This window comes from Hibiscus syriacus, unplaced genomic scaffold, assembly GCF_006381635.1.
Source record: "Hibiscus syriacus cultivar Baekdansim isolate YM2019G1 unplaced genomic scaffold, ASM638163v2 tig00001478_pilon, whole genome shotgun sequence".
NCBI classification, from domain to species: domain Eukaryota; kingdom Viridiplantae; phylum Streptophyta; class Magnoliopsida; order Malvales; family Malvaceae; genus Hibiscus; species Hibiscus syriacus.
The window spans coordinates 1,372,928-1,383,337 of NW_024061874.1; the positions used below are offsets into that span (position 1 = coordinate 1,372,928).

A 10,410-nucleotide genomic window follows, 5' to 3' on the forward strand; every position below is an offset into this window, starting at 1 on the left:
GAGTTTGAGTTTGACTAAAAAGGAGATTGGTTCATTTTATATGCCACAATTTGTTCTGTCAACAGCAAAAATATGGGTTGTTGTATTCGGATATGAATTCTTCTGGGTCATGGTTACGTGTGGGTCTATAATTTTTATGGGTGTTAAGCTTGTGATTTTGCATGAGGAGAGAGCAAGAAAGTTGTGGGAATTCTTTAGAAAGCTTATATTTTGCAAAGGTGATGACATTAAGGCAGTCCAGAAACTTGTTATCTCCATCAGGCATATGTGTGTGAAACAAATTTCTGTTTTCATGCCTATTTTCCAACCTGCAACAAACCAAAATACAGTAGCTCCTCAGCTACATTCTGCAAATTCCAAGACAGTTACTAACTTTAACTTTGGGGATTCATTCTCCGCCAATGCTTACTCTGCACCTGGTATCTCCACCGTACCCCCTCAGATTCCAGAATCTGCTGCCCAAAGCAGTAATGGGAGCTTCAACTCTCATATGGGCTCTAATGCTCCAGTCAGTTCACACGTGTCTGCTCAACCTCAAAATAACAATGATCTCCTGGGTGGTTTAAATTCATAACCAGGCTCAAAGCCTTCAATGGCACCACATACAGTTACTCCATCGGCAGGAGTACTTGCTATTGTTCCAGTTTCAGAACCATTGAAGTATAAATTTGAGACGAAGTCGGCAGTTTGGGATGATATATTGAGCATAGGATTAGTCAATCTGAATATATCTTAACCTAAAATAAATTCATTGGTTGATATTGGAGTGGACTTTGATGCTCTTAATCAGAAAGAAAAGGTGGCAGCACTGTTGCTTTTATCGCAGCAGGAAGAAAGGCATTTACTTGAGAAAAATGTTAATGCAACTCTTCAGAAAAAGATAGGTGAACTTCATAAAAATTTGATTCAAGTTACAAATGAAAAGGTGAAGGCTCTCCGGGAGTTGGCACAGTTCAAGCGGAGATATCAGTTATTGCAAACGAAAATCAGTAATGAGAGATCATTTCAAGGGAAAGGGAATGTCATAACTATAGAGGAAGTCAACAAAGAAAGCAGCAGGAATCAGTTACTTAAACAATTAACAGACAGAGAATTTACTGTGGGGGAGGAGGTTTACCTAAAGCTGCAACCCTATCAGTAAACCTCTTTGGCTCAAAGGAAAATTTTAAAGCTTGTTGCGAGATACTTCGGTCCCTATAAAATACAACAACGAATTGGGTCAGTGGCGTATAAGTTACAGTTACCATCACATTCGAAAATACATCTTGTTTTACATGTCAGTTTACTCAAGCGAAAAATTGGAAAAGGGCGAGTACCTTCAATTGATCCTCCAGAGATCATGAACGATGGTCAGTTGAAAGTTTACCCAGCTATTGTGTTGAATAAACGGATGGTTGAACACAAAAACCAGACAGTAACCCAACTGTTGATTTAATGGACGAATATGGGACAAGCAGAGCCGACTTCGGAAGATTATTCAGTGTTGAAAACTTAGTTTCCATATTTCGATCCTTGGGGACAAGGATCCTCTGGTGGAGGGGGTATTGTCATGATGGAAGAGGAATTAAGGTTGGAGAAAGAGGAAATTAAGAGGAAACTATCTCAGTTAGGGATTTGGAACGGGGAAGAATTGGAAAATGAAAAAGTTGGAGAGAAAAATGAGATTATTACCGTTGGGTTGGGATGGATAAGGAGTTTGGATCTACTGTGGCAAAACACGGGCATGGGTGATGGTGGGCCTCGGGTGGTAAATTGCTGAGATGTCCAAATGTTTATGAACATGCATGAGTCAGCATTAGTTAGTTAATTTGTTAGATTCCAATAAATGCCAGCTGGGTAATTGTAAATATATAAAACCGTACCTGATTCCATTTGGAATCATCTCTTATGAATTAATGAAATCATTTTCTCCTAAATTCTTTTCTATTCTTTTCTGAAACCTAAATTCTTTATCCTAATTCATAACAAAGTATCATAAAATTATAAAAATCTATAAATTTCATTGTACAAATCTCTATTATCTCTCACAAGCTCGAGTTTATTGTTGTTTACTAAAAATATTTTTAATAGAATCGATCTTTTATTTTGGACATCAAAGTTGATCAGACAAATGTAACCTGTACAACAAGATGACAATAGTTTGAGTTTCTCAATAATAAAACCTATTAATAAATATATTCACATAAATCCAGAAAACCATGATCTGCTAAATATTCATGACAAAATTCAAACTGATGTTATCAGGGACGAAGCGACGTTAAAGGTGGAAAGGATAACTAATCCCGAACTTTATAGTTTAATTATTTTAAAACTATTGTTGCCGTTATAGCTACTATTATTGAAATTTGTGATTCCTTAAAAGTTGTGATCGAATCAATAGTAGTAGTGACTGACCAGAATCTAAATTTTCTATAAAGCTGACATTGTAGACAATATCTTCCTCCATTACCAGGACCTCCTCTGCCTCTGTGATCGATGGGATGCTGAATATAAGTCTGACTCTGTGATCGATGGGATGTTGATTATAAGTTTTCTGATGGTGACTTGATGCAACCGGACGTAGATTTTCAAACCCTAAACTTCTAAATTAAAACAACATTTCCTATAGCTATTAAGATCATTAATGTATTTTCTTCATTTAACCATTAAGGTGCTTGATAAGTTCTAGAGTAGGTTATACTGGGAATGAGACTTGATGAGCATCATATTTCTGGTTTGAACCTAAATTAACCCCTTTTATAATCACGAATGTAAGCAAAGAATGTCCCATTTCAAGCAACTGGATGCCATCTTACTAAAGTAAAAGAAAAAAAAAGAATGTCATCCATGCTGCTTCATGTGGTTTCCCAGCTACAATGAGATCCATTTCTAGGATAAGAGGACTCAAATTCTACTAATCAGCATACCAATCTTACTCTGGTTCGATCTGATTACAAGAAACAAAAGCAACATCTGAATTGCTACATAAACTGCAAATTAGGCATAAAGTTCAGTCTTTGGAACTCGTAAGCAAATTAGGCAAATTGTTACATAATCAAAATGGCTTGTCATATTCAATTCGCATTTCCAACTTCATAGACTCCCTAGGTATTTCTGAGAACTTGGTTATCTATTACATGATAAGCTGTGCATCAGATCTCCGAGTTTCTTGCTTATAGATATGCCTGAAAATTTTACCTTTTAGGTATCATTAAATAACCAATGCATATTGAATGGGAGATTTGTATAAACTCAAGAAAACAATAAAACTCACATGGTCATTCACAGCTCCATGGGAAGCCACAAAAATAGGAAAACTACAGCCAGAGGAACTCCTCTTTAAAGATCTTGTATTTGGCTCCGATAATCTGCATACTACATAAACTTTTTCAGCTTATGATTAACAGCCGTGATACAGCGCAAGAGAACTGTGTAAGTTGTACATGAAATCAAAAACAAAAGTTCATGTCTTAATATAGCAACTCAAAAATCAAAAAAGCATGCCATCCATCATAAAAAAATAGGCAGTTTATACTCTATCATTAAAATGGCATCATAAGCATCATCTTCAATTAGTAGGTGATGAAAGGAAATTCCGAAAATCACACTCTAACTAGACTTGTGAACGAACTAAACTTTTAACGAGCCGTTTGACGAAAAATTTATTTATGTTTATTTATTTATTAACAGAACGAACATGAACAAGATTTTATGTTTGTTTATTTAAATGAATAAACACGAACAAAGATCTCGTTTGTTCATTTACGTTTGTGAACGTTCGATAATCCATTCATTTATGTTCGACTATTTATGTTTATTTATATTCATTCATTTACGTCTGTGTATATTCGTTTATATCTGTTCGTTTATGTCTGTTCCTTTATATTTAGTCCAATCTCCATACTCGTTTAAAATAATAAGATCCAATCATTTTGAAACCCAAATAATTTTAAACTCAAATCAATTAAAGAAAAAATAAGTCATACCCATCTAAAACCCAAATAATTTTATCTCAAGTTGTAGGTTTATTAATGAATGATGAAATTTATGTGGTTTTTAATGTCGTTTACGTTCATTTATTGTGTTCGATTATGTTCATTTGTTATTTTTGTGCATGTTCGTTTATGTTCATTTATTGTGTTCGCTTACGTTTGTTTATGTTCGTTTACATCTGTTCGATTATGTTTGTTCATTTGTGTCCGTTTATCATTTAAATGAACAAATACAAATAAGCTACATTTCTTAATGAACGAACACGAACAAAAAATTGTGTTCTTTTATGTTCGTATTCATTTACTTGTTCGATTAAAGTTAAAAAGACTGAACATAAACATACCCGTTCGGTTCGTTTACAGGCCAAACTCTAATCCTAATAATAAGGCGCATTGCTATGTTGAGTTTTGTTGTATGTTCATGATACACCTGCGTCAACATTCACATGCATTTATATTCATGAATTAATACAACCCTGTTCCTATAGCGCCAAGGAACTAAACTAAACCTCAGACAACGAAAAAGATCCATTGCCAGTTTTCACTCATTTAATACAAAAGCAAATGCACGAATATTCCATATCAGTGAAAAACGAAAAAAAGGGTTTTTCCTAGGCTGCAAATTTTTAAATTGACAAAGCATATGCTATTTAAGGATTATGTTATAGTACCTGGAAATTTGTTCTTTTGCAATATCGTGGAGAAACAAAGCATGGGGTATAAGCAATTGCATCCAACGCTACGAACGGTGAGCTAATCTTGAGGAATTTAGTCCCTCGATAACATTTCCACTTATGGTTGTAGCAAGCTGTAGTGTCATAATCCATCAACATCAATATTTCTCCGTTGCTCAAAACAACCAATGGTTTATAGGAATCCCAGCTCAATACATGTGGGGAGTTATATGCATTAATAACAAACTGTTTGGTCCAAGACTCTTTAACACCATAATCCTTCATAACCCAAATTTCACATTCCATGAAACCCCGATCGTAAATTATGAACAGACAACCTCCTTGTACTCCAGTTTTTGTGAATTGAACAAAGTTCTCATCCAATTCTTGAAATTCTTGAAAAGTGTCAGGAGGTAGAACTGCCCCAAACTGCTCGGCATCAAAGTCTAAAGAATTTATGAATTCACCACCTTCAGGAGAAACGTTAGACCAGTTAACTCCATTCAAGAAAGCATTGAAGGATAAAGAAACAATGTCAGAAGATGCAATTCCTATGCCTCTCCATGTACCAGTCCCAATGGCTTATATTTCAGCCTTTTTATCAGTCGATTCACCACCTTCAGGAGAAATGTTAGACCAGCTAACTCCATTCAAGAAAGCATTGAAGGATAAAGAAACAATGTCAGTAGATGCATTTCCTATGCTTCTCCATGTACCAGTCCTAATGGTGTATATTTCAGCTTTTATCAGTCGATTCAACTGTCGGAGAATAGCTTTGCAAAAGCTTGTATTGATTAGTGACAGTTGAATTCACCCAAAATTGGGTTACAGACATAGAAGGGATCATCTTTTTTAGGACCAACTAAACAAAGCAAACCATTGCATGCACTAATATCAGAAATGTCCCAAATGGGAACATTAAATTTGGGTGTAAAGTTGAGTTCGGACACTTGGAACCCTTCTCCATTGCAATTTGCATCGACGTGGAATGACTGGAGCCTCTTTCGAGCTTGTTGGAGTGGCATATATTAGATTAAAATGCAAAGGGGGGATCTTTGGAGGTGGAGGCATGCGAACTGAGGATCAGAAATGAAACAGAGGACGGTCTTGCAAACGCTCCTGCAATGGAAGAGGTCATGGATGGGAAGCCTTGAGAGAATGTCCATGATTAGAGGGTGTGGGAGTGTAAGGAGCCTGCAAGTGTTTGTGGTTGCTTCATGTCGACTGCTTGGTTCCATTATGGCCTTCTTCGCCCCTTCAGTTACTCAGGCTTGTTTTGTTTACCTTCAAAATTCAAATGGGTTTGGACGCTCAAAGTTAAAAACTTGAAATGGTTTTAATGGTGACGGATTCAGGGTTTTAATTGTGAAACCCTAAAAAGAAGATTTTTGGGAAGTGAAAACATCATATCATGTTCATTGGAATGGGAAATCACCGGTTCCAGAGATATTTAAAGTAATTTTTTTATATGGTTTTCAGAATCAGATCGATTAGCAACCGGTCTTGTTATTGGTTTACTGGTTCAACCGGTTGAATCGGTCTGATCGATCGGAAGAATCGGACGACGTCATAATTATTTAAAAAATTAAATAAAAATATCAAAAATATTTAATAAAAAATAATTTTTTATATCACAAGTCATTTAAAGCAAGTCATAAATATAAGTTAAAAATCATAAAATCAAGTGAACGAAATGATTCAAATTAACTACACATAATATTTAAGGTAAAAATATTAATAATAAATATAATTATATAACTATAATTAAAAAATAAATTTGGGGTTAAAAAAATAACAAATTATATAACTATAATTATAATTTTTCTTTCACTTCAATCAGCTCAAATTTTAGGCTTCAATCGAGCTTCTAATCTTTTTTTTTGAGTTCAAACCTTTTTGAGTTTAAGTTTCAATATTATATTTCGAGTTTGAGTTGAACTTGATAATTTTTAGCTTGTGATTTGAGTTGAATTGAGCTTACTTTTAAAGTTTCAAGTTCAGTCGAGCTCAGCAATACTCGAGTTCGACTTGGCTCGTTTAACAAACAACGTTGTTTGGTTTAATTTTTTTTTAAAAAATAAATATAAATCCCCGGTTTTTTCCTTTTTTTCCGGTTTTCAATAGGTCCGGTTCGAACGGTTCAACGGTTCTGGCCGGTTCAATAATAGCGTTCAACAGGTTAGATTGAACCGGACTAAGCAACGGTTCCCGATTGAACCGGTTGAAGGCAGGTCCGATCCGTTTTCAAAACAGAGTTTTTTTAGGTGTTTGACGTCTTTTATATTACTCTTTGAAGTGTTTTTCTCGTAATTGTGGTTAAAATCGTGGTTAAAATCGTGGTAAAAAAAATGTGCTTAAAATTTATTATCCAATTAAAATTTACACGTGTTGTGTTTTTTTGTAATTTCTAAAAAATAAAATTTAAATTTAAATTAAATTGAATAATAAAAATTATTGTTATACAGTTCTTTGGATGGTTTGACATTATAATGCTATAATCTTTTGTGATTAGATAAGGTCGGATATTAATTTTTACCTTTTATCGAATTTATGACTTACCATGAATTCATTTGATAATCGAGAATTAGTTAAGTATGAGGAATAAAGAACAATCTCACATCGTCCTTTCAATATCAACGGGTTGTGAGTTATCTCAACAACAAAAGTTGAAGTATGAGTCAAAATTTAAGAGAATATTTGAATTACCTACCTTTAAAATTTGGACATTTTTCCCGAAATATCGTCGGTGATCGGTATATTATCGATCTAACACCGGTCAGATTATTTTACCGATCTAACACCCGTAGCAGTAAAGCGCGCCCCCTGACCTGCACTATATGTTGATTTGGTGTCACATTCTCAAATACTCTCTCGTTTAAGGTATATTATAATTTTTAATATATGTTTTAATTTATTTAAGTATTTTACTCTCGTTTAAGGTATATTTTATAATATTTTTAATATTATGTATTTAATTTATTTAAGTATTTTACTTTATTTAATATTTTACTAATATAAATTTTTTGTAGATATATAATGGAAGGCGGTCTACTTCGCTTAGATGGAAATCATATATCTCGACTATATGGAAATCATATATCTCGACACTTTGTTGATACGGTAACATTTTAACGTTTTAATGTAATTTAAATTATTAGTAATAATTTTTTTATTTATTTAATGCATGATTATTAGATTAAGAATTAATTTTTGTAATTATTTATTTTTAGGAGAATGACCGTATATTAGATCATTTTATTAGGAATCTTAAGTTAGTGATACCTAGTCGTGTCTTGTCGTATTTAGTAGAGGTTGGATTTGGTTACATATGTAGATATCAGGGTCAATGTAAGATAGAACCAGATCTTATTTCTGCCTTAGTAGAGCGGTGGAGGCCGGAGACCCACACATTCCACCTTCTGTGCGGAGAGAGCATGATCACGCTTGAGGATGTTTCTATGCACCTGGGGCTTCCGGTGGATAGAGATGTGATATCAGGGATAGCTTTCGATTCTTGGACTACTTTGTGCCGGAAAAATCTAGGACGTGTCTCGGAAAGTTTTATCGGAGGTAGGATACTGTTAAATTGGTTAGATGCCAATTTTCGGGAGTTGAGCGCAGATGCCTATGAGGATGAGGTTAAGATGTATGCACGGGCATACATATTGCAGTTGATAGGAGGGTTGCTGATGCTGGACAAATATCGCAACCTAGTTCACTGCATGTGATTGCGACATCTTAGCGACTTTCGTCTCGCCGGATCATTCAGTTGGGGCTCGACAGTTTTGGCTTTGCTGTACAGGGAGATGTGTAGAGCCATTGACTACAGGCGTAATGCTATCGGCGGATGTCTCCTATTGCTGCAGTCTTGGGCATGGTATCGATTGCCCTTTTTATGTCCCGTTGTGAATAACTCATTCATATTTCCACAACTTCTGAGGTAATTATAAAACTGATTTTGAATATTAATAATTTTATACAGCTTATAATAATTTTTTCCTTGAATAGGTGGTCTACTGATAGGAAAAGTCATCAGGAGCTACCTGATGATTTAGAAAAAATTAGGGTGCTAATCGATCAGAAGGCTGGCACACAGGTATGAATTTTAATGTTTAAAAATCGATTTTAGATTATAGTTATATAATTAGATTATTATTTTGATAAAAATTATATATTATTTGTTTTAGTTTGAATGGGTACCATATTCTACTGATGATGTGAGGGCGGTGATCCCTCCTGAGTTGAGGGGTCCATCAGATGTTTGGATGGCGATGGTCCCTCTGATCTGTTATGCGACCGTCGAGTGGCACTCCACTGATCGCGTGCTCCGGCAGTTTGGTTGTTTTCAACCAATTCCGGATGCACTACGCAATATGGACGAGTTGCATAGCTTAGATAGACGCGGCAAGACATATACAGATTGGCTGGTGAGGCATCATGAGTGGGTCGTATTGTGGGAGGATCGACATCGGCGCCTTCCCCGTAGAAAGCCCATTTTACTTGACCTCTTGAGTGTTGCTGAAGAAGGTTATTATGAGTGGTTCAACAGTAACGGGAAACCATTTCTGCTTCTCGAGAATGCACGAGGGCAGACCTTTCCGCGAAGTCGACAGAGACGTGATCCGACACAGCACCATCGTCCCCCAACTCGTGGACGGAGAGCAGGTGCTTCCGGTTCATCCTCAGCTGCACCAGCAGGACCTTCACAGCATCTAACGCAGCCATATATGATGCCACCATCACCTTTCCATTACCAGATGCCGCCGCCTTCACCTGGTTTTATGACTCCGCCGCCGCCGCCGTCACAAATGACCCCTCCTGGAGGCTATTATGGGTCTATGTTTGCAGATCCGACTTGGGGTTTATATGTTGGATATTTAGCGGGTTCAGCCTCATCACCCATGGTCGCAACACAGACACCTCATGTACAGTTTTCACACTCAGCGATGTTTGGGTTTTATGAGTTTTCCCAGTTTTCGCAGACCAGTGGGATAGTCAGTCATACACCTCCAGGGTCCTTATTCTATGGAGGTGTTTCATCGTCATCAGCTCCTCATTAACCTAATGTACCTTCTCAGGACGACGACGACGACGATGGTGATGATGATGGCAGCGAGGAGTCAGAACCAGTGATACGAAGAAATCCTCCTCGAGACCGACAGCCACCGCCTTGCGGAACACATTTGCGTCGCAAGCATCGATAGATTTTGTTTTTTATTATATTTGTATTTACTTTATTTTGTTAAATTGAAATTTTTTTTTTTTCTCATTTAATACTTACTTTATTTTGTTAATTTGTTGGACTTTTTTTTAATGTATTTCACTTCATTTTGTTTACTACAATTTAATATCAGTTATTGTAATTTGGTTATCATTTACCATTTAATACTTATTGTAAGTTTGTTGTATTTAAAATTATATTCAAATACCAAATTGTTATTAGTTTAATAAAATTTATTGATTGTGTTCGTTTTTTTAATCTTCATCATCGATTATCGAATGACATTAACTTGAAGTAAATGTAAATTAAAGTACAAGAATTATTATTTGATAAACAAATACATCATTTCCTCATCAATTGGTACTTGATGACAATAGAAGTGGACATGTTTTTCTAGTGTGTCCTGGGGTTCTACAATGCCTAGGGGTGTGCAAATCCGGGTACCCGGATTTTCGGGTACCCGATTTCCGGGTACACAGAACTTCCGGGTCGACGATTTCTCGGCCCGTGTCCCGACCCGGATGTTACGGGTACCCGATAATCG

The 10,410-nt window shown here is 35.9% G+C and overlaps 1 pseudogene; it reads right to left on the reverse strand.

Moving 5' to 3' along the window:
* Nucleotides 1-2,911: 2,911 nt before the first annotated feature.
* On the reverse strand, nt 2,912-5,883 carry LOC120127865 (annotated as a pseudogene).
* Between the last annotated feature and the right edge of the window lie 4,527 nt (nt 5,884-10,410).